We start from the raw sequence: 26,586 nt of genomic DNA, 5'->3' as shown, positions 1-26,586 counted from the left end.
CCAGCATATTTTTTTTACGGGCTAATTTATTGTTTTTTTTGTGTGTGTGGGGGTGTGTGTTCAACATAATAATTTTTGTGGTCCCATCTAGTGTTCTTATGGCTTTAAGGGACAGTGTCAATTTTTTTTGATTTTTCAATGTTCATTCATTTCAATAATTCATTTTAATAATAATTGTCCAAAAAAATGTGTTCTATCACAACGCGCGTGCGCTCGCCAGTTACCCACCTATTCACTCAGGATATTGCTCTAATCATATACCGGCGCAAACACGCCCGCAACTTCTGACAGCTTGAAGCAAATTTGCGCCTGATTTACCACACATGGCAACGGATTTGCACCAACAACATGGTTGTTATAGTAACAGTTGCGAGAAAGATGACATTATCAGAATGCGATGTTGGACCGCGTTTAAGCTGTCATTAAACTGTACAGAGCAGAGAGGACGACAACAACGTCATTCATTCATAAAGTAAAAATTTTTGGTGCGATCATTTATTAAAAATATATTTTCAGAGGTTGATATATGCATTCAAGTATATGCATCTGGCATTTAAAAAAAGCAAACAGTAGGAGGGGCATAGCTCAGGTGGTAGTGTGGTAGTCTTCCAAACTGAAGGTTACGAGTTCCTGCCTCAACCCCTGAGTGACTTTTATTTATTTTCATTTTTAAAAATGTTACTCTATTGCTTTATGTAAATCTTAGCCTACTCTAAAAGTGACTTTATTTAGTCCCTCTCTAAATAGAGTCAAATTTACTCGACAAGATTTACTGTGTGGTATCTTATGCTTAAAAGTAATGTTTAAATTGTTAACTGCAATGTTTTCTTGGAGTGGTTTCATGGAGCAAAATTCTTGCTTTTTGTTTAAATTTAGTGTTTCTATTAGTGTTGTATCGGTATCGGTGACTACTCACAATAACATGCCGATACCATTAATTCCAACGCTAATATAGGATTTTGGATGCAGCATCTTGCGTCTTGCTGGTGCACGACATTCACTGATATGTGACATGCTCACTGCATGCCGATCTAAGATATCCTATTGGCATTGAATGCTCTGAACCAATAGCAGGACAGGTTTTTCATGTTGAGGAAAAAATTAAAAGTAAACTTAAGTATCGGTATAGTATCGGTATCGGCCGATATTGCAAAGCTGGGTATCGGAATTGGTATCGGGGGCCAAAAAACGGTATCGGAACAACACTAGTTTCTATAATTAGTAATTATGTTTAACTGAAGTGTTGCTTACAGTGTTTTTTTTGTTTTTGTTTTGTTTTTGCAATTGTATGATTTTTTTATGCATGGTTAAATGTCTTCCTATATGGTATAATGAAGTGCTTTATGATTAAATGTACAGTTCTTGTTAAATGTCCTAAATGTAGTATTCATCTGGCTATGGTTAAATATAGCATTTTGTGGTTCAGTGTAAGTTTTAGGGTTAATACTGGTTTCATTGTTGTTTAATGGAGTGTTTTGTATGGTTAATGTAGTATTCTTGTGGTTGAAGAGAGTTTTTTATAATCAAATTTTGTTTTCTTATTATTAAATGTCGTGATGTCATGTTTAGTTGAGTGGGTTTGGTGTAGCATTTCATCAGCTATCCTAGGCGCTGTAAAAAATACACCCAATGCAAAATATGGCCATGAATCATTCATGAGATCACATTTATTAATGCTACACGTGCATATAAGACACACATTCAAAGATTGCATATATTTTGCTGCACATTTGAAGCCATGCCAACAATTGTTTTTGTTTTCAGGTGGGAACGCACGCGAAGGTTCTGATGAAAACAATAGTCAGACTACACCAATTAGAGAGTACTGCACACTAACAAAGTGTCTCTCTGAGGAGCTCCTATAAAAAGCATGTGTAATATCAGCAGGCCCGCGTAGTATTATCCCTCTTTAGCATTATGTGCCTCCACAGCTCCCCTCAGGGCGACAAGACGCTCTCCCAAGCAATTCAAGCCTAATCACGCACCGTTTGCCTCTTTTTGGATGGGCCCTTGTGTTCCATCGCCGTATGAATAACGCGCCGCCTCAGGCGACGTCGGCTACGGCGGGGGGGCCCCCGTACGTATAGCCCGCGCTGTGGGGAGGACCTCCTAATCCAGGATTATTCGCCCAGACCTGCAGCCGGTTGGATTAAGGAAGTGGGGGGGGGGGTGTAGTCGATTGGAAAAAGGGCAAAGTCAGCACTCTTTCCCTGAGCAGCTCAGTGGATTAGAGGCCGGCCTTTTTTCCTCGGCCTCCCGTGAGGAACGCCAAGCTTCTGCGTTCCAAATATGGACACGGAGAAGAGGGTTGAGTGCTCGCTCGTGCTGCGTGGCCAGATGATGTTTCTGCTTTTAGACGCACAGTAAAATGGTGCTCGCCTCCCCAGCGGGGACCTTTCAATTGGACAGTGTCCCCTCGCTTTCTTGCCATATATTTCAGACATCATTCTTGATGGCTTTTTACAGTACATTCCTGTAAAATGCCCTTTTTTTTTTTTTAAGACGTCCTAAATTGTCCTCTATCATCATCTGCTTTGCACGGATGTGTTCACTGCATTTCCGACTTTCCCCAGGTACGTCTTTCCAAGCAGGCAACAGTGGGCCCCAAGGAGCCGCTACTGCGCAGTGGAAAAGCAACATAAGTGACAAATGCCTCTGGGGGTGCGACCGTGCAGCTGCAAACTGCCAGCCCTCATTAGAGAGCCCATCGACATAGCGAGGTAATGCATTTGTACATTATAGCGTGGGCGGGCGGGCGCATGTGAGAGCAAAATGGGGAGCCAGTCAAACCGCTTGCGTTTGGAAGATGTTTGTTGCCAAAAACATCACTCAGCCTGGCTGCTTAGTTCAGGCAGTAATCAGCGACTATTGATCGCAAAGTAGTCGATGGCTCTCAAAGCGGCCGTGCGCCGATCAATGGCGGCCTGCTGCTCAGCCTTTATGGAAGAGAGTCTTTAATGTCTGAATCATACCTTTTGCTTTTGCTATATGTCTTCTGAAGGTCGTTTTTTTTTTTTTTTGGGGGGGGGGGTCATGTTGTCACATCAATACACTCACTGGACACACACACCTGCACAATCTAGTGTTGGTAAAAACCTGCAAAGCAATTATATATTGTTTTACATATCTTCAGTGTCGGGTGGGAATCTTTTATGTCCAAATATGGTCGACTTCCTATTTTGTCACTATGAGTCTGTCCCAACGTCGTCTTTTATCTTTACATAATGAACCAATAAAGTGTTGAAAATAGCAAATCTATTAACGCACTTGAACACTCGCCTGTCTGAGAAGTGAGCCGTTTTCTCGCTGGACAGGAGCCGTGCAATATTGTGTCGCCCAAAAATGAAAGTCTGGATCTTTTTTTTACAACTTTTTTTTTTTTTTAAGATAATAATGGGTGAAACTATTTTGGTTAGAAAGTTGTATAATTAAAATAGATTGCTTTAAATCTTTGGTGCATAAGGAACTTGTCAGACACAAGTTAGTTTTCAGATGTATTAGGTCACACATAAGGTGTTTGCTGGGTTTTGTGGCGTTTTGCAATGCGAGTCTGGCGTCACTGTCACGTCAATTTCAGTCAAGTGCAGAGGGTGTATAAGGCCAAAATGGCAGCTCCCTGAGATGGATGAAAATGGATGGATTCATCTTCTTAATTCTTATTCCACGAACAAAATATTAATCAGAATACCGTGTTTACAGGCACATAGCTATTATTGCAAAGAAAAAGTTTGCCTTGCCCTTGATGTGTGTGGGTTAAAAAAAGACCCATCATGAAAATGCAACCCAATTAAATGTTGAGCCTGGTGCTAACCAACGCAGCAGCACCACTGTTGAATCATGTAGACACTGTCTCATATGAATTCAAGTGTAGAGTCTTAAACGAGTTCCCTGAACAGTGTTAAAGATGATTTCAATGATAAAGTCATCACGGGAGACTCCACAATGTTGTGCATATTGATGTTTATGTTGTGGGGTGACATAGTTTCACCTCCAGTCTATATTTGGTTCTTGCCAATAACTTGAATTGCGCCCAAATAGCCTCTTTAATTTCGTTCAGCTGATGGTATGCAGCATGTTTGTCTTCGTAAAGGCCCAATATTTGATCCAGCAAGTGTACCCAATGTTGTGGCCAGTGAGTGTGCATGCGTCATACAAAACCGCAACTACAGCCCATCTACTTGATGCAGACAAAGAGGCCATATTGGAATTGCCAGGTGCCTAATTTGGTCTTTGTTGCTCATAATTGAAACCACTCATCCCTCCCCCCGTGCCGCCGAAAGGGAGACGGCGAGAGGGACGGAGGGATGGCGGGACGGGGGGAGGGAGAGATAATTGCCTTATAAGGCAGTCGGCAGTTGCGTGTGCGTGTGTGTGCGAGAGACGTCTCATTCCCAGCAGCGTGTAAGCAGACGATGGAGCTGAGATGTAAAGATGGCGTCTCGGATCCATCTGAAGGAACATTTTGATGGCTCCGGCTGTCTCGCTGCGGCTAACCAACATGTTGTCAGTGTAACCACTTGTGAAATGCAACCAAGTTCATAAACATAGTTACATCCACTCATGGCGGCTGACTTGACGTAATCCACTTCTTAATACCACGGCTATCATGTCGCAATGATACGACATGTATTATGAGACTACTATATACTGATGATTAAATGTGTGCAGATCACTGGGGCTTTCTAGTCAAACTTGGCTTGCTTCGGTCAACCAATCAAAGGACAGAAAATGCTGTCATGCACTCTGGACCTATGAGGATGAAGTTGAAATCTGATTGGGTAAAAAAAAACAAAAAAAACTGCCCCATTGATAATATAGACGTGGATCCATGGGCCCCACTACTAACAAAGAGGCTGATATCTGATTGGACAAATACAAAAAAGACAATCTTCCACAGGACAGTAAATGTGCTGGATGCAGTGCAGCCAAGAAACGCTATGAAATGAAGCATTTAGTCTATAGGGACGCTTTCATGGATCATATATTGGAATTTCAATTGTCAATGTGCTTTTCGATTTTGTCAGGCCAGTAGTCTTACATTATTGACAGTGTCAGTCAAAGTCAAATCAAAACACAATTGCATCTTTAGAAAGGCTGTTAGTTTTTACAACATTGTTTTGCGTACTAATGGCCTGTTGATGTGTGTGTGTGTGGGTGTGTCCTTCAAGTAGAGGGATATGCACATTGCCAAATTATAATAACAATAATAATATAATAATAGTGTAGACTCTTATAGCGTCTTTCAAGGGACCCAATAACACCTAACTATGACTCATGGCTGTAATTAAAATGCGCGTGGATGTCACTTATCTTCATTCCTTTCAAAATAAATATATCTTAAGTAGGCCACAGAAATGTGTACAAATGTTGCTACTTAATAATTTACCTTTTTTTTAATTATTTTTTTATAATTACTCAACAGTTACATATAATTTATTATATATATATATATATATATATATATATATATATATATATATATATATAATAATCAGGACATATTACATAATTAATAAAAAGAAAAGGAAATCTTTTTCGAGTCATAACAAAGATTAGTTTTTGATACAAGCTCTGACCAAATTGTGTGTGCGTGTGTCTATTTTCACATATGGCATTGTGTTGTTATTGACTTCCCAATTACTCCTCGGCAGGGGGCTTTGTCGGAATGTGCATGTGTGTGTGGGGTGCGTGTGTGTGCGTGTGTGTGCGTGAGCTGGCAGGAGTACAAAGGTGATGAATAGTGATGGAGGGCTCGCTGCTGAGTCAGGTGGCTCGTGCGTGCTCTTGTCTTTCTGTATTTGTATGACACAAGCCTTGACATCCCACCTTTATTGTGTGGACATTTCTTTTTGCGTGGACATTTTGTCGAGCAGCCCAATAGCTCCTTTCACCCATTTTGTGTGTGTATATAATATTTTCTTCTGTATTTTTCCTGATGTTCTCAAGCTTCCTTTCCCTTCCTTCGTTCTTTTATGCTGGGTTCTATCACCATCCCTGCATCCCAGCTTGCCCCTCCCCCATCCAGACAGCTGGGCTGGATGTGTGTGATAGGAGTGTGTGCGCGTGTATGTGATTGTGTGTGTCCTCCCAGCTGGGGGGCAGCAGCAGGGAGCGATATTCTTTGGGGAAATGGGAAAATGAGTGTGCTGCTCTTCTTCTTCTTTTGTGGTGGTCTTGTACATTCATTGCTTCACCTTTTTTTTTTTTTTTTTTTTTTTTTAATGGATCTCGTCTTTATTGCCACAGAAAATATTGCACTCCACCTTTCACCCCCCCTACCGCCTGCTCCCTCCTCTTGGTCTCTCTCTCTCTCCACACTTTGGTGTGCCAGGATTTCTTCTTGTGTATTTATTAGAGGTGGGAGTCTAACTCGTTAATTCCAATGAATTAATTACAAATAAATGCATTAAAAATAAATGCGGAATTTTTGTCAGTGCATCCATTCCAGCTGGTCCAATAGCTGCCAAAATAGAGGACTTGACCACATTGGTATCAATGATACCAATAGATAGGTAGATCAGAGCCAGATTTCATTCAAAATAAAAAGAAAAGATTTAACTACGTGATGGAAGCTTTGATAAAAGCGTGGTTTTGTGCAAACTGTACAAAAAGATTCCCACTGAAGCGCTTCTACTGTCCACCTCCATCGATGGAAGAACAGGTAGACATGCCTCTACGAACTGTATCCTCAACCCACAGTACGGGCAAAAGTGTCAGCACATTTCGTGCAGGTGGATGTCACGAAAACCAAAACAAGGAGGATGCCTGCACATACACATACATATATACTGTACACGTTGTACAGAATACTCTGGCACACAATGCCTAACAGTCAAATGATATGTATTAATATAATTAGGAATGGATGCGTACGAGTATTGGGCCAATACCCAGCCTTATTTCAACGTTTCAGTACTCGCGACAGCGCTCTCTTGTGGCTGTTTTACAATCAGGAATTAGAAATTGGAAGAATAGAAAATTGCTGTTAAATTCATGCACTTTTAAGGAAAAAGGCTACATTGAGATATATCGGTCTTTATTTAAAATTATCTCTCATTGTTTTTTGGTGGTGTAAATTCTATGTATCAAAAGTACTAGTGGTATCGGTACTTGGTATCAGCATCGGTGACTACTCAAGAATTCAATACTCGCACTGGTATTAGTCTGGAAAAAAAGTGTATTGAACATTCTTAAAGAAAAGTAAACCATGTAAAAATGTAGAACTTAGAATTTAAATTTAGGTTTAGAACTGAGCAATAGTGGTGTGCGATACTGCAAATGTTGGTATTGATCCGATACCAAGTAAATACAGGGCTACTATCACCGACACCGATATCGATACTTTTTGAAAATTGTGAGGAGCAAGCGATTCAGAAAATGGATGGATGGTTTATAATTATTATTTTTTAAATTAATGTAGCTGTATCATTGAATTGCTTATTCACAGTCAAATTTGACCTTTAAGTGTTTTTGTGTTGTTTCCTTTTTAAGCAAAGGACACAATTAAGTTTAGCATTAGGTTTAAAATTAAGTTTATTGATAAATAGAAAATACTTTATCAATGTTTTGTCCCCCAGAAACATTCCAACCTTATATATATTTTAATGTTCTGAAACAAAGTGCACAAAGTGATCATAGGAAAAGAAAATTTTAATAGATTCTTTATGACATACTGTTCAGAAACTACCAACACAAGAAATAACTAAAAAAATCTGCCTTCATCACTTCTTTTTCAACCTAAATATACAAGATATTAAAGATTATCATGCAACAAATATAAAACAACATACAAAACAAATTATTTTTCAAGTACAATTCTTTATGTGTTCATGTAATCTACTACAAAGATGAGATGCTAAGTCACGTGACGGCAAACGATCGAAACGCACTACTGTGATATGCCTGTTATCGGTTTGCCCAAACTGCAGCAGTGCAGTAAAGAGCCACACTGAAACTAAACTACTAGATTGTTATTTTAGTGGCAGTATCGATCTGATATCGAAATGATATAAAATGCAGTCCATTTTACCATTTGACTTGGTATCAATAATATCAATATTTGGATTGATCCACCCACCACGACTGAGCAAGTTGTGACTTCTTTTCAACATCCATGCATTGCTTTCAGTGGGACTGTTGTTTAACTTGCATTCATTCATTCATTCATTCATTCATTCATTTTGATTGCATTTAAAAACAACAACTGACTGTTTTACCATCATGACATTTTCATTTTATTTGTGATCAAATGCATTTGAGACATAACATCCATGATAAGTTATCAATAAACTTGTCACAGACCACATCAAATACCAAATAATCTTGACACAAAATGATTCAATCAAATTTCCCACTGCGGTAATTAAACAAGAAAAATCACCACTATATATTTATTTATTTATTTATTTATAAATGTGTAGTATATATATGTAGTCTCCGGTTCGAGTCCTGGCTCGGACCTTCCTGGGTGGAGTTTGCATGTTCTCCCCGTGCCCGCGTGGGTCTTCTCCGGGTACTCCGGTCTCCTCCCACATTCCAAAGACATGCATGGCAGGTTGATTGGGCGCTCCGAATTGTCCCTAGGTGTGCGTGTGAGTGTGGATGGTTGTTCGTCTCTGTGTGCCCTGCGATTGGTTGGCAACCAGTCCAGGGTGTCCCCTGCCTACTGCCCAGAGCCAGCTGAGATAGGCGCCAGCAGCCCCCGCGACCCTTGTGAGGAATAAGCGGTCAAGAAAATGGATGGATGGATGGATATATATGTATGCGTGTGTGCGTGCGTGCGTGCGTGTTTACAGTAAAGCCCATTCCTCTGTCCTGCTCAAGCTCCTTTCAATTATCCTCCACTCATCTTAGAGTCGCTCCAAGGCAGCTTTTGCTTGTGCAAATATTTGACCTTCATAAATATGGCGTCATTAAGTGCCCTGCATTGGTGTGTGTGTGTTTTGCGTGGGTGGATGCTGCACCGATGATATGTTAATTGTGGCTCAGCATGTACATTCCTCCTTGACGCAGGAATCTGGTGAGGGGGAGCTCGGACGGGAAGGGAACAGACATCTGGGTCAGGAGATAGGATAAAGGGAGTAGAACGGAAGAGGATGGGATGTGGCGGTAATTGGAATATCAAGCACTAACGGTCTTTTCCAATAGGGTTGGGGATAAAGAATCTCCATGCATACTTGTCAAATCCTTCCTAAAGGGCATAAAAGTCATTTGTTGTCTTCCTCTCTTGCTTTTGGCCTGTTTTTAATTACCACACTCTTGAATTTTCCATTTCCTCTTCAACATTGCACTTAATGAAACATGTGTTAGCAATGAACTATCACTGTTATTAAGGCCCCGCACACACACTCACATTCACACAAAAAGTCATCGCGAGTGCCCGAGAGATGCGAGTTGCCATTTGAAGTGGTGAGAAGCGACGGGATTAAAGAAGCTTTAAGAGTGTTAAGAGAGCCAACCTGGTATCTGGTGCAATGGGGTGAACAGCAACAGCTTTGTTTTGGATGAAGGAATGCAGGCAGGCAAGAAATTTCCTGGCATGGCTGGGACAACGCTTTGGAACTACTACTTTTAACTATTGAATTTTCAAAGACTGACTGGTTCGAAAACATGAACAATTGAGGGCCTATGCTGCATTTGAGGCTGCTGCTTGTCCAATTGTAGTAGTGGTTTCTCCTATGTGCGTTATGTGTGGCCAGCTATTCAGTTTTTCAGTACATTTGGCACAACTTGCGGTTTTCTAATAAGGAATTAAATGGCAAACAAACACAACAAAGAATGAACATAGATAGAAATGAACAGTACCAGGCTTGGGAAATGGCCAGTGATCTGTCAGCAGGTTGCAACAGAGACTGGAAGAGTCACAGAAAGGCATACAAGTGGATGCTTGAAAATTTTCATCGATTCTGCTGTCAATTTTGATGATCCACTCTTTCTTATAAAATGGCACAAAGTTGTACAAAAAGTACTGGCAAATTGAAGTCAAGTCAGTTTTATGGCTGTAGTGCCAATTCAAGTCGTGAGCAGGACAAGAACCACACTCGTCAAACATTAAAGACAACTTTAACCTTCATTTTGTTTAGTTGCGGCATTGAAACGAAAGTTTGACACCAAACACATGCTGTTCATCAACCTCTGATTTCTTCATCAATTTATCCCCTAGAAAATAATAAAAAACATCACCATAAATTCTTCGTCACAATGTTTGAAGTTACTTTTGTGATTGTCATGGAAAAATAGTGAACCACAGTTAATATATAAAAACAAAACAACACTGATGAGGGTTTAAAAATACATTAAAGATGATGATGATAATAATGCATTCAATGAATTGATTTCAACAATGATTCAAATGGTTTGATGCACGCTCTTGCCATATCTAGGAATGAAATGTTATGACATCCAGCAATTTGTCTGTCTGCCCCTTGATCAAATTCAACAGTCACGTTACACCACCTGTGCCACATCATAGACCTGTTTTCACCTGGTCTAATGTCTAGCCTATTTTCTGTCACCAAATTGTCAAGTTGCACTCCGGGGTGTGTAATAGAAAACGCCCTTAGTCTGCCGGAACGCCCAGAATAGCATAACTCGCTCTGCCAAATTCCCAAACACGGTAAACTAGACTTGCCCCGGCTTGAAAATGAAGATGTGGCATTTGACACTGAGCACACGTACACCTGTCTACGAAAATCAGTCTGAACTCAAATGGCAAATTTTGATAGTGTCATGCAAAAGTACGTCTGACTTAACATTATTGTTTATATTTCGCTCTGTTTTACTGTCTGTTGCAAATGAGAATCTGCTCTCAATGTCCTTACCTGGACAAAAAAAAAAGATCAAATCAAATCAATAGGTAGTGAAGCTGGAGTATGAGTCGTGGGAATTTGGACAATTTTTCCCTCCGTCTGCCTAAGCTTTTCTACAATGAGGAAGTATGGGCGTGCTGCAGGTGGAAAATCAATTCAAGATAATGACCATGTATGCAAGAGCGCAAGACAAAAGCAGAGGAGGGGCAGTAATTTTTTTTTTGCTGGCACATTTAGCAGTATTTGTTTTTCAACTTCTCCCAACAGTAAACAAATGAGAAAACATCAAATATTTGGACTCATTTGCAGTGTTCACCTCCCAAAACGACACATGGAGCCAGGTTGTTAAATTTGCCATTTGAATTTGTTCGCTGCTTGTAACTCAGAACAGCCTTAATGCAAATCATCCTTCTCTATCTAAATGAATGAAAATGACAATCTCACAAAAAAAAAAAAATACAAAAAATGTTGGAATGTGTTTTTTTAATGACACAAATAACACTCAATAATAAAAATAGATTGTAATAATAATGCAGTTATATAGAATATAAAAAAGAAACAATTTTTGCTATACTTTATCTTCCATTCATTGGACATTTTGCTGCTCCTTCTGGTGTGCGTGGAGGCAATATAGTAGACATATGGATATACATGGAGACAGAGGACATCCAAACTCCTCAGAAGGCATCTTGTTCATAATCCGCATGGGATAAAAAAAAATAGAAGTCCGTGAGTATTGTTTTATTGTTTGTCTCCTTGCATAACTTCACAGTTTGTGTTCAAATTTCCTTTGCTTACAGAGTTATAACATCACTATAGAGATGCCATTCATTCGCCCTTCTCTGGCGTTTGCCATTATGTGTTAGCCTTAAACTAGCAGGTGTTTGATAGTGAACTTGTCTCTCAGGTTTCTAGTGAAACTCACAGGAGAGATGCTGTACCTCTGATTTGGTTCCCTTGAGAGCTGCTGCTTTCCGTGCATGTGTCGTGTTTGTGTTGTGTGCTATAGTTACACGTGTTCCTGTCTCTCTCCATCAGCCCTTTTTTTTTTTTTTTGCGGCAACCCCCCCCCCCCTCGGAGTCACTGTCATCCACAATCACGTGCCAAGCCATAAGTGTCTGACACATAATGCGTGTTTACGTGCTCTAATTAGCCCTCACTAACCATCATCCCTCTTTTCATTTCCACAGGTGAATTCCCCTGCAGACTCCCTCCTTTGTCTTTTGTCTGCGCACCCCTCCTTTACCCCCCACCCCCACTACAATCCGGCACTCCCAGACAAGCCAAGCTGCTATCAGCAGGCTCTATGAATAGCACCACGACCCACTCACATGCCATACACAGCTCATGTCTTATGCATGTCACAATCCTCTGCACCCCTTTTTTGTGTACTGCCACTGCCAAGTACGATACAACTGTCGTTTTTCAGTCCCCGTAAAAATAAATGTCTTGTAAATTTGATGCACCACAGAGAAGTATGTTGTGAACGACCATGCCAACTGTGAATGATACAAAAAAAATAGACAAGTATATAAAATGAGCCTTTAAAATGGTGATAAGTCAGTCATTGTCTCCGTCTTGAGTGTTGTGGGCGTGCCAGCTAAATGTGTGAAACTATAGCCTGCTTAAAAATGGATGCTACTTTCTCTGGCATCTATTTTATGCCTACGCATCCCACTATTTTTCAGACATGAAAGTATATCTGCTAAAAGCCCCTGGTGGCTGCTGTGTTCCATGCCGCGACAAGACGTGCTAGCCACCAGATAGCTTGCAACCTAACGTCTGTTGCACCATGCTTAGTGTTGCGTCTGTGTGTAGGTCCACATAACAGAGATTCAAAGAAAATAAAAAGTTTATTAAACACGCAGCACACCTGTGGCTCATACTACATGACATATTTTGAACACTACTTCTGCTAGTTATATACCAACAATGTGTGTTTGGCATTAGCCTGAGTATCATAACATAACACTTGGGAATTTAAATAATGTCATGAAGTTGTTTTTGTGGCATCCGTTGTTTTCAGGGTCTAGCTAGCTAACGGCATGCTGTAGTAGGGATTGAACTAACTAATATGTGTCGACTTTACCACACCACAATGATGGTTGAAGCTTTGGCAACAACATGGATGCCTTGCTGAAATCAAAATGGCAGCAATTTCTCGCAACAGAACTAAACTACAAAAAAAAAAAATTACACTGGTAGCACAGCTACTGCAAAATAGTTTCACATAACCCCTCCTCAAATACAGAGAAGCACAAGTGCTACATATGCCCATCTGGAAAGGCTAATGCTAGCTGATAAGTAGCCTTAAATGCTTAAATTCAACAAATGCGCTCATGCAAGAGTGAAAAGGGAGACAATATTCTTTGGTGTTTGACCAACAAGCTCTTTATTGTCAAAATGAATGGATAATTTATAAATATATCTCCACAAATTAGTACTATATTTCTTTCTTTTGGCTGTAGTTTTCAGCAGCTTGCTTGATATCTTGATTGCAGTTGCTGACTGGGGAAAAAAAAAAAAAAAAGTTGAAATGAGTCGGGGTTGTCTCTACTACCATCACTTTTCTTTGCAGTGACCACAAAAAAAGAAAAAGACAAAAAAAAGTGCATCATCAGGCACCATTTCAGCCATGGGCCAAAAAATTAATGAAACTTGAGATGGTGAAAAAGAGTTTAAAACTGTATCTCCACAAATGAGTACTATACAGTTCTGTCTTTTTGCTGTACTTTTTAGCAATTATCTTCAAACACGACCTACGGTATTTCGAAACAAATCTCTAAATTCACTTGATGGGGTATTTTAAAGTGTGTATACAAACCAATTCAATGATGCATTTCACTTCTTGTCAAAAAAAAAAAACCCTGCATATTCCTCACACGTTTTAATATGGTCGCCCAGCATTTGCGTCTGACGCGATGCACAGCAAAGATAAGCTGAAGCCGTCATCTTCCTCCTATGTGTTTGTTATTCCCCAACCTGCAGTCAGTCCTACACTGGGGACGAGGAGCCTTAGCAGTGACAGCCCCAAATCCCTCTTTGCCTCATACTGCTGATTTCTGGATTAAGGAGGGAAGATTTGCACACCTCTGAGTTACAATGTGCATCTTTTCATGCATCTCGGCATTGGAATTGGGAGCGCTGATTTTTTATTTTTTTTGGATGGGACGTGTGCGATTTAAGGTGCAAAATACCGCCAGGCTGATTATGCGAAAAGACTTCTTGAAAAGCGTCTGAATGTGTTGCAAATGTGCACTCGCATTGTTTGGAGAGATTTGCATGGCACAGAAAAGGTGTGGTGCCTTTCCATTCCGCACAGATAAATCCTCCCTTGTTTTGTTGGTTTTGTTTTAATTGGCGGCGTTTATTTTCCCCCATATTTTGTACCTCCCGTTGTTACCTAACGTTGTTTTGACGCCACCAGCTTCCACATTCCTCCATTCCGAGTCGGACGTGCCCTGCTAGGCCGCGGGAAGAATTTGCTTCCATGTTATTGTCCGCTCATATTTCATTCATGCGACGACAGAGGCAATAAATTAAAGGCCTTTGTGCCTTTACTACATTATTGTTTCTGGTCGCAGGGGGTGGAATTCATTTAATGATACATTAAACATGTCCAAATGTCATTGAATTGCATTGGAATGAGCCATTTGGGGAGATTTGACTGCTTGTGTGTGTGTGCGTAATTTCTTACCCTGGGGTTTATTGCGGGCTTATTTTACATTTGCTGAGGCATTAATTTCTGCAGGGCAATTAATTAGGATGGAGAAATCATGACCGTGGCGGGAATGTATGGGCGCTCATTATTATGGCAAAACACATGTTTTGTGTTGGAAGAGCGGTAATATTTGTTTGAATTATTAAACACATTAAAGCTGCATGTATCTGCACTCGCACTGTATCCTCGCACACACACTGCTAGTTGGCAGAGTGTTAATTGTGTTGGGCCTCAGGGTAAAAATCACATCTCACCAAAGGCAGCAAGTGTCTTGGTGACGATGTTGCAGTGTTAAAAGCCGTCTGTTGTTTCCTTCTTCTCCCACATAATTATGACATTGATTCCTTTTCGGCGATTTTCTCATTCAAGCTTTCCTCTTTTCTTACTTACTGACGTTAACACCCCCCCCTGGCGAATCCCACTGGGCGTTCTTTTCTTAGTTATATGACTGTTAATTGCTAATGAGGCCGCTGTAGCGAAAGACCTCTGTGCAGGAGTGAGCAGTGTGTCTGCGTACACAGAATAATTACAAGCAGAGGTGTTGAAAGAGCATGTCAACATCTGCTGCATGTGTGCAGTCGAGAGGGACAACAGACGACTTTGAGTTAACGTGACACTCGCTTTGGTTTCATTTGTGCATTTTGAAGTGGCCCCGTTGAATATAGAAAACTTGTAAGGCCACTTAAAGCATCAGAAATCAGTGAGATTATAAACTGCTTTGGAAAAGGGAGAATAGTCTTTGTTGTTGCCATGGCAACAGTAGATCTTTCAGTGGTCTATAATAGTGGTGCTCAAACTTCTTAAACCAAGTACCAGCTCAAAAAAATACTTGTGTAAACATGATTACAGTTTGAACATTAACAATGCAATTAAAAATGAAAACTGTATGGAATGATGCAACTCACAGAATAATATAAAAGCATACATAAAAGGTTTACAAAACTATCGCTTCCTAAAGATAAATCTATGAATTGTATTTCAAATACAATTCAACTGTAGTTATCAAATGAACTGCACTGAATTCAACAAAAGTTTAATCCACTATTGTATAACATTTGCACTATTGCAGTGCTTCTCAAATAGTGGGGCGGGGCCCCCCCAGGGGGGCGTGGGGCTCCATCAAGGGGGGCGCGTTTGACCTTGGGCAACATGCTTTTTTTATTTTTTTATTTTTTATTTTTTTTATTTTTTTACTGTCCTAGAATAAAGTGCAATTGCACCTCCACTACATTAGGGGCAGTGGCGCATTTGCATGCGCATTCGCTCGGTGGTGGAGAGGTTTTGTTTGCACTGAGCATACGCGCTTTGCACACAACAACAAAATAAAATAAAAAGCAGCTCAAATTATTTTATATTTTGTTTTGCAGGTTAAAGTTTTTTTTTTTTTTTATTTATTTATTATTATTTTTTTTTTAATATTGTGCTCTTGAGTTAATGTTGGTGATCAGTTTGAATGCATTATTATTTACTGATTGATTTTATGTAATTTCAATTTTACCGTATCATATGGTTTGACATGGTCAGTCAAAAGATTTTTATAGTTTAAATAAGGATTTAATTTTATTTTTAAATTTCAGATGCACTTTAAATCTTTTCTGTTACAGTTAATAAAGCTGTTCTTTTTTTGTAAGTTGGTCCATATTTCTTTCTTTTTTTATTCTCTTATACGTTAATATGGATACAGTGTTATGCAGAGGTGTGCTTATAACAATTTCATAGACAAATGATACTATTTATAGTCGCATGGGGGTGGAGGGGCGCAAGATGTTTTCTTCTTACACTGGAATAATTTTGAAGCACTGTACTATTGGATCATTAACACTTCATTTAAATATGGGAGAAATACTACACCATAGTGATTCAATTAAAATGTATTTATCAGGTTCAGAAAAACACGGATCCCAAAAAATAAATGTGTTTAACAGTTTTTCTTCTTTTTTTTTTCTTTTTTTAATTATTTTCTTTTATTATTATTAGTATATTAGTGTATTCATGTGGAGAACTGGTTCCTGAAGGACAAATGACTCAGTATGTTCCTCTGGAAACCTTCTCACGTGTGCCGCATGCACGTTTACTTGCCCACCAATCAATTGTGTCGTGATGATTTTTGCAAATATTCTCATACACAGCAAGTTGTTAGTCTCATGCAACACACAAACACACACATAGTTGGCTTTGAAAGCGATGAAGACCGAGGGAGTGTATTAAGAACATTTTAGGTCACTGTGGTTTGCTTGTGTTTCCTGTTTCTAAGGCATGATGTGTTTTTGTTTTTGTTTTGTTTTTTTACACTACCGTGCAAGGTTCTGAGTTTATGGAGAGAAATTTGTGTCTTTATTTTCAATCAAACAAAAAAGGAATTTGCAATCAAAAAAAAATTTCAATCCATCAAAAAGGGGATTTGCAATCAAAAAAAAAATGCAATCAAACAAAAAGGGGATTTGCAACCTCAAATAAATTTTAATCAAACAAAAAAGGGTTTTCATATAAAATAAAAATTTGCAAACAAAAAAAAAACATTTCAAACATGGATTTGTATTTTAATAAAATCTTTTGCAAGCATTTTTTTTCGTTTTGTTTGCGAATCTGTTTTTTGGTTGCGAATCTGTTTTTTGGTTGCGAATCTGTTTTTTGATTGAAACCTGTTTTTTGGTTGCGAATCTTTTTCTGTGTTGTGTGGGCGGGGTCCTCCGTTCAACCGATGATAGAAGCCTTGTCATTGGTCAGCTTGGAAGCCGCTGCGACAACTTTCATTGGTCAGATAGGAATGGGGGTGTGACAATGTTCGTCTGACTATTTCCTGGTTCATTTTGTCCAGTCGCCGCCAGCATCGAGGTAAATATGACCCCCCCCCCCCCCCCCCACTTCTAGTTTTCCGTTTTGTTTATCTGACATTTATCTAAAAGCAACCCTTGATCTATCGTTTATCCGGTGATTTGTTCTAACCATTACAATTAACGTAATCACTCACTCAGCATTGCTTAGCCATGTTAGCTAGCTCGGTAACTGATGGTCCGATACATGAGTCAGTCATGAAGCTATGTTGTTGGCAGTCAAAACACAAATATACGGCTAATTTGGGATAGCTGTTAGGATGAAGTTTTTTTTTTTTTTTTTTATACTCATAAAGAAACCTTTGCATTTGTTTCACATACAGGCAGGGCTGGGAATCGAATTTATTTACACTAGCTGCTTCCCCTAAATCTTGGATGTTTGAAGTAGAGATTAAATTCGTGATAATTCTGTGATTATTATTTATTGGTCCTGGTTGTTTACTGTACGAGTCAGGTTGAAAAAGAGGGGGAACTCATGCACCGTCAAAGCGGTGACATTGCTACTACTAGGATCCAGGCCACGTAAACGTTTGATTTTGGTTAGTCTAGTCATGAATCGTGATGTTTTGTTGGTACGAGAAACGGCCCAAATAAACGGCCTGCTGAGATAGCTGTTATTATGCTTATTCAGGATTATTTTATTACATTACATCATTACATTAATAAAATGTGAATTATTAATCACTTATGAGAAGTTCTGGTCATTGAAATAAGTAGCCTCTGCTACATTTTGACACGAAGCGAGGAGGTAGGACTCAGACGCAGTGTAAGTTGGCCAACAAGGCTGCAGCTTTAATCAATTGAACCAAAAAACACCTCTCTAGGAGGGAAAAAAGGCAGAACAAAAAGAGCTCCAAACTGGAGATTAAACAAGGGCACTCAAAAACAGGGACAACTAAAGGCGCTCCGCTAGGGAGGAAAACAAGGGGCAAACTAAGGACGCAAGACAAGGCAAGGCAAGACATCGAACAAGGACTGTGGAACAAGGACTGTGAGGACGCTTCCATGCACTGAGATGTGACACTTCGGCACTGAGGGGAGGAATCAGGTGGCTTTTATGTCCGGGTTGATTGGGAACAGGTGGTGGTGATCATGGGCGTGGACCGGTAATCAGTGAGCTGCAGGAAGGGTAAGTGACCTGGGGTGAGATGAGAGTTAGTCATTTCAAAATAAAACAGGAACCTGACTGTGACAAATAAAAGCATGACCCGCCACTCTGGTGGCGGCGTGACACATTTATTATGTCTTGGGTGTTTGAAATACAGAGGAAGTGACTGAGATTACGTAATATAAATACATTTAGTTCCTGTGATTGTTTCATTGTAGTTTTCCTGTTTCAATAATGTTCAAAACATGTGTCAAACATAACTTTGTCAGATTTTTTTTTTTACATGTTTGGTACTTAATTCAAGCACACTTTTCTTGACTTTTTAGATGCAGAAGATGAAGTTGGTGGTTGGTCACCTCTCTTCATGAGGTGATGCTGTGGATAACTGAGCAGGGCCACAAGCACCTGCTTATGTCAGACAGAGAGCAATTTAAAATATCAATAAACTTTGACCACAATTGTGAGGTACAAATGCCAGGTCACACATTATGTTACCCCCTGCACAAACACCATTACATTTCCTGCTCATATGAGTGATTACCATTCCTTTAAATCACATCTACTGACTGCTATCACCTTTGATGCCAGATTTGACACAGTGTAATTGAAAGGGCAAAATAAATAAATAAATCACATCCATTTCATTTTTTTGAGTAATTACAGGCCGTTCCTACCAAAATGTTTGTTTTAAGTTTAACAGTTCATTTTCTGAGCTTTCTTGATTTCTTGTTGGCAGGCCAATCATTTCTTGAGAAAAATGTCTGTATAAAATCTATAAAATGCTGAATAATTGACTGGTTGTTAGTTCATATGCATGCTTTTTTTTTATGAAATAAAAGTCAAACTGTTTTACACAGGAATTTATTTTAATTTTTTACATAAATTTAAATGACCCTTTGGGCCGCGAGACACTAGCACTAGAAGCAACATTGAGAGTCTGCAAATAAATGACGCGACCAAAACTCAAGGACTCCTTGTTTGGATTGATTTGCCGTAAAGCAACAAGTCTTTCCTCAGGTAAACGACAGTGGATGTCAGGTATAACGATCCCGTGTTCACCGTGATGGTCTCTTCGTGTCTCTTCAGCTTGCTGGATCTGTAATATCAAATACATTTATGAAAGCTACAGTAACTCCAAGAACTTTTACTCATATAAAGTTTTTTCCTCTGGTTATGTACGCTTTTACCAGCAATAAAACTGCCCTGGCCTGCTCCTCTTACAGTAAACATGCATCTCGCTATGTCTACATTTTCTACCCCTTGGTCTGCTCGCACTCTAAAAGAAAAAATCTAGTCAGTGTAATTGCAAAAGTACACCTACAACTCAGATTCCCCTTCTGTTTCAATCTGACTCATACAGTAAACAACCAGGACCAATAAATAAGAAGAATTAAAGAATTATCACGAATTTAATCTCTACTTCAAACATCCAAGATTTAGGGGAAGCAGCTAGTGTAAATAAATTCGATTCCCAGCCCTGCCTGTATGTGAAACAAATGCAAAGGTTTCTTTATGAGTATAAAAAAACAACAACAAAACTTCATCCTAACAGCTATCCCAAATTAGCCGTATATTTGTGTTTCGACTGCCAACAACATAGCTTCATGACTGACTCATGTATCGGACCATCAGTTACCTAGCTAGCTAACATGGCTAAGCAATGCTGAGTGAGTGATTACGTTAATTGTAATGGTTAGAACAAATCACCGGATAAACGATAGATCAAGGGTTGCTTTTAGATAAATGTCAGATAAACAAAACGGAAAACTAGAAGTGGGGGGGGGGTGTCATATTTACCTCGATGCTGGCGCCGACTGGACAAAATGAACCAGGAAATAGTCAGACGAACATTGTCACACCCCCATTCCTATCTGACCAATGAAAGTTGTCGCAGCGGCTTCCAAGCTGACCAATGACAAGGCTTCTATCATCGGTTGAACGGAGGACCCCGCCCACACAACACAGAAAAAGATTCGCAACCAAAAAACAGGTTTCAATCAAAAAACAGATCCGCAACCAAAAAACAGATTCGCAACCAAAAAACAGATTCGCAAACAAAACGAAAAAAATGCTTGCAAAAGATTTTATTAAAATAAAAATCCATGTTTGAAATGGTTTTTTTTGTTTGCAAATTTTTATTTTATATGAAAACCCTTTTTTGTTTGATTAAAATTTATTTGAGGTTGCAAATCCCCTTTTTGTTTGATTGAATTTTTTTTTTTATTGCAAATCCCCTTTTTGTTTGATTGAAATTTTTTTTTGATTGCAAATTCCTTTTTTGTTTGATTGAAAATAAAGACACAAATTTCTCTCCATACGAGTTCACCTCCAGCTCTGTTGTTATAATCATCTTTTTATTAATTATTTTTTTATTTTACAGCTGACATATATATATATATATATATATATATATATATATATATATATATATATATATATATATATATATATATATATATATATATATATATATATATATGTATGTATATGTATATATATGTATATGTATATATGACCAAAATCTCTTTTGTCACAGTTAGACCAATTTCACATCTTTTCCACAAATCTATACTATTGATCAGTCCATACATGTGGTTATGCTTCTAAATGACCGACCAATCTTAAAATGTCTTTCTCTCTGCGGTGATACAATGTTAATGGTTGAACAAACATTTCTGGGGTCTCCGGAAAACTGATGATTTGGAGGTATGAGGACTCTGCTCGACACCAACAAAATGAACTTGAAAATGAAAATGTGGCATTTCCTTCAAATATATATCACTCCCATAAAAGATTTGATACGCATCTCGATGTATTTTAAAGAGGAACGTTCAATTTGAGCTACTTGCATCTTCTAAATCAAAACCGATATTTAAATTCAAATTATTGTTGTTGCTACACCCTTAGTATTTATGTGCATATACATGCATACGCTAAAGTGTTATAACTACTTCATTTGACAATGGGGTATATGCCACGGAAGAGGCGGGACTGTTTTTGCACATCAGCTTTGGTTCCGGTTCGTTGTGCGTCGTGTGGGCTGCGTCAAAATACATGTGCTTCTGACTTTGTGCCCCGGGCCAGAACCAAACTGATGTGCAAAATCACGTCCCGTCTCTTCCGTGGCATATACCCCATTCAAAGTGGGGAATGAGATAACACTAACTGACATGACAAATATGGTGCATTATTTGTTGTTGTGATATTTTTCAGACTATATTCTAATAAAAACACAAAGAAATAATTCCACATGTTGTCTTTATGACCTGACCAAGCTAATGATGACCCATTACATGCGGGTGATGATTGCACCAGTTTATTGCTGTGTCATTAATTTCATGCTTCAATTATATGGATTGCCTAAATAGCTGACATGAGCAAAAATAGATGAAAAGGCCACAAATTTTCATTTGTACGTGCGTTGTCCTTTTATTTCGTTCACAGTTTTCCTGACGCAGGGCCGTGCTAAAATGCGAACAAACGTAGGATGTCGAATTTGTATTGTAAATGTTATTTGGACGTGCGTGCCCGAGCATATGCCCGATTGAGTTTGCTCACATTTAAACTGTTGATTGCTTGAGTGGCGGGTGCATGTGGCCACATTTAAACCTGCACCTCTGTCTCATTAGACCTGCCTCCGTTGCCATGGTTGTCTATTAGAGCAACACAGATTAAAGTCTCATTTCCATGTGAAAGAAGGCGCGGGGCGGCCAGAGACGTGGCGAGAGAGTGCGACGACACTCCAGCGCGCGAGTGCAGCGTTGTGCGGGAGGGGAAGGGGTCAGATAGGGCGCAGGCAAATGTTTGCAGAAGCTTTGGCCAACATTTTGGCCATTTATGTGCAGTGGAGTGGAGTGGAGAGATCTGCTCCGTCCCCATATGAGGACACAGCCTGCTTCTGCTTCAGCCAAACAATACCACACCCTCCCTTACTTTCAAATGAACATTCATTGGATGGAAAAATCCTTTGCTGTTTTGGAGTGCCTGCCACATCACATTTCATGTAAATAATGTTAAAGTGATCGGAGACAATGAGGTATTTTTATGCCACAACTTCCATGATAATACTACAGTGAACTCCTTTTTACACATGGGGATTAATTACAGGCACAAGCACAAGAGGTGAAAATAAATTATGGAGTGTGACAATGTATAAAACATTATTATTATTATTATTATTTTTAACCACTCATTTTCTTCAAACTTATGGAAACATATTTTCAACAAATTGTAAACATTTTAACTTTTCAGACTGATGCCAGTACAAGTACTCGACTCTTCAGGAGTCAACGATGCCAATACCATGTACAGATCCCACTAGTACTTTTGGTAAGTTACGGTAATTTTATTTTTATTTTTATTTTTATTTTTTTTTTCTTTACGGTAAAATTTTCTAAAAACAATGAGAGATCATTTTTTCAAGAAAGACCTATATATCCCAATATGGCATTTTTCCTTAGAATTGCATGAAATTAACAGCAATTGTCTATTATTTTGTCCATATGGTCATGAAATACATATTTTGTATAAAACATCCAATTTCAATTCAATTCAAATTTTTATTTTATTTCTTCAAAAAAAAAAAGTGAAATGAAAAGAGACAGAAATAAGTAAAACTTATTTTATCTGCCCCGATCAACAATAACAAAAATAATCAACACAAAATGAATGACAGCAAGTAGTCAAGACGCTTTCAATGTAACTATTCTATAAAATAATTCAACAGCATGTCCTTGAGCTATACATATTTTTCCAGTAATTGAGTACCTATTGACTGAGATGGTTTTAATAATCCAGATTGCTCCACAAGTTGACACCTTGAGCTGAAATACAGCATTCTTTTTGTTTTGTTCTATATTTTTTTTGTGGAAAAAATATCTGTTCCTCTTAATTTATACGCTTTACTTTAATTTATACTTTCCTTTTTTTTTTATTTTATTTAATTTGTATACTAAGGTATCCCGAACCGTAGCCGTTTTACACAAGGTTAAAGAATCATTGAACAAGAATGCGTTGTTATTGTTATATAATTCATTGATTGTTCCATATCTGACCTATTACATTGAAGTGTGGGGGTGTGCAGCCAAAGCCTACACTGATTCCATCTTTCTTTTACAGAAACGTGCAATTTGTGTCATTTGCGGTTGCGGATACAGAGACCACACTAATCCATTACTTATACACCTAAAAACTTTCTAAATTAATGAATTGAAGGAATTTAACCATCTCAAAATAATGTTTAAAGCCCATCATGATTTTTTTTTTTTTTTTTACCAGTTAAAAAAGGTTACATTTGACATATTCTACATGTGATTTCCTTGTTAAGTGTTCATCAATAATAATCTAGAAACTTTATTTCATTAGTCCTTTCTATTGCTGTACTATGCACAGTCAGTGTTGCTACGTCTATATTTCTACAACTGAAAATCATAAATCTGGTTTTACTAACGTTTATAGACAGTCTGATGGCATTGAACCACTTCATAATTTTCTGAAACTCTTTCTCTATTACTTGTAATACATTATATACATGTTTTCCCAACATAAAATAAAGTGGTGTCATCTGTAAACAAAATACATTTTAACAATTTGAAAATAGTTGTAATAACATTCACATCAAATAGAAAAAGTACTGGCCCCAGAACTGATCCCTGGGGCACCCCACAAGTTACATAACTGTGTTTTGACTGTCTACTATTGAACTCAACATATTGTTGTCTATTTTTTAGATAACTAGTGATTTGCGACACCTCTTATACCATATTTAAACCATTTATGCAATAATATTTCGTGATCTAAGGGGTCAAATGCTTTTTGTAAATCCACAAAAACACTTACTAAGACGTGTTTTGTTTTGTTTTGTTTTTGTTTTTTTATCCATGACAGTGGAAATTTCTTCAGTAAACTCCAACCTTAGGCGTTATTGTGACCCGTTTTGGGCTTTTTGATGGTTCTGACCAAGTCATTTCAAAATAAGATAATGCCCAGGGGTTATTAATGCCATAGCAGTTGAGTGGTTGGAACAAAACTCATATTGGCTGTTACTTAAAATGTTATCCTTTTCTATAAATGTATTTAATCTTCTCTCATACAATTTTTCCAATATTTTAGACCGCTGTGATAGTAGAGATATAGGTCTGTAATTCCAAAAAATCATGTTTATTGCCGTTTTTGAAAAGTGTGACTACCTTACCTATTTTCATTTGTTCTGGGAAAATTCCTGTTATAAATGACAAGTTGTAAATGTACGTAAAAGGCTCTATGATAATGCCTATGATTTGTTTTATCAGTGACATATTCCTATCTGTATAATCCTTTAATATTTATTTTTTACTGGCAAAATTTTGAACAATGCTCAAAATTTTACTGGATTGTATGGCCTCTAGAAAAATACTGTTTACTTATTAGATATGTGTCATGATGCAGGGCTCTCAGTGTCTTCTTTTCTTTTTTCAGTCTCTGAGTGATTGAGGGGGCGTGTCCCCTGGCGCCGCACCTGCGGTGCATCATCATTAGGCCTTTATAAGGACTCTGACGTCGCCTGGACGACGTCGGATTATTCTCCCTAGTCTACAGCCATTGCCTTGTGTACTTTGCTATAGTTCAGTTTTGCTCTCGTAAGTTTTGCAACGTTATTTTGTGTTGTGACTTTTTGCCTGTTATATTTATTAATTAAGGGCCATTGAGTTACTAGTAGATATTTTTCATCTTGCCTTTTGCAAGCACCTTGTGTTTTCTCCCATTTTTTCCATCCTGGCTTGGGCCAGCGCTTTTTGTTATTTCCCCTATTTTTTGAACTGTAATAAATCCTGTCAAACTCCTCTGTTGCCGTGATCTTGGGATCCACCTCTCCAGTTCATACTGGACCTTGACAATATGTTTCCATAATCAATATTTTTGTTGGGGATATTTTGTGATAATCTTAGGGCAATATTTACAAAATGGTCATTAAATTTACTTGCAATTTCCTCTTTATCATAGATTACCAAATGGTCCTGACTAAAATAGTTTTGAAAGATTGTTTTTGCCTTGCCTTTATTCAAGACTTAATTAAATAGTGAAGTAATCAATTTTTTTGTCTTCTTAGGATGGAGACCAGTTGATTTTCATATATATATATTTTTTTATACCTGACTCTGCATCTTTTCTTCTTTGTTTAAGAAACATTCTATACAGAAGATTTTTTTTTTCTTACAGGCATTTTTCAGCCCATTTGTCATCCAAGGATTCCGAGCTTTTTTTCTGCTTTGTGTCTAAATTGTAATCTTTTTACAATGTTTATTATATGAATTTATCAGTGTTGTCATGAAGGAATTCTAAACATTATTTAGGTCTTCCTTGATCCTGGGATCATGACAGCAGTGCATGGTGCCCGAGTGCCTGTCCCCTCAGGCTGATCACGCATAAAAAAGAGAGAGAGAGAGAGAGAGAGAAATTTTCTTTGTAGGACACATAACGTAACCCGGGCTGATCGGCAATGGGGGGGAGGCATTTTATGATCATTTTTACGTACCAGATGAATACTGTACGCCCACGCCAACCTCTGAAAATATATTTTCAAATAATGATTGCATCAATAATTTGTACTTTATGAATGAATTACGTCGTTGTCGTCCTCTCTGCTAATGGCGCTTTCAACGCTTACTGTCGGTCCAACCTCGCTTTCTGATCATGTCATCTTTCTCGCAACTGTCACTATAACATCATGTTCTTAGCGCAAATCCGTTTCCATGTGTGGAAAATCAGGCACAAATTTGCTCCCAGCTGTCAGAATTTGTGGGCGTGTTTGCGCCGGTATATGATTAGAGCAATATCCTTAGTGAGTAGGTGGGTAACTCGGAGCAGACTGCGGGTGCAGTTGTGGAGCAATATTTCACGCTCTTAGCGAACGTAGCGCATTCTTAGTGAATCTACCCGTATTAGTATTATTAGAGGTGGAAAAGTTTTATTTGAATGTATGCAAGTTTTGTTATTGCTGCTTTGTGAGCTGCAAAGTGCAGGCAGGCCAACATCCTGTCAGAGCTCATCGTCAAAAAGACAAGCTGGAAAGGAGGGAAGGAAAGCAGACAAGACTTGGAAAGAATCCTGTTTTTCTTCACAGCGAGTGTTTGCTT

The 26,586-nt window shown here is 38.5% G+C and overlaps 1 long non-coding RNA gene across 1 annotated transcript; it reads left to right on the top strand.

Moving 5' to 3' along the window:
* On the top strand, window positions 1-25,384 carry LOC144025479 (uncharacterized). The gene is made up of 3 exons (XR_013284895.1): window positions 1-2,720; window positions 22,724-22,801; window positions 24,929-25,384. It is a non-coding gene; the product is annotated as an uncharacterized LOC144025479 (long non-coding RNA).
* The last annotated feature ends 1,202 nt before the right edge of the window (window positions 25,385-26,586 follow it).

This window comes from Festucalex cinctus, chromosome 1 (genome assembly GCF_051991245.1).
Source record: "Festucalex cinctus isolate MCC-2025b chromosome 1, RoL_Fcin_1.0, whole genome shotgun sequence".
Lineage (NCBI taxonomy): Eukaryota > Metazoa > Chordata > Actinopteri > Syngnathiformes > Syngnathidae > Festucalex > Festucalex cinctus.
The sequence above is the reverse complement of the archived record's forward strand: the minus strand, read 5'-3'. Positions and strand labels throughout refer to the sequence as shown.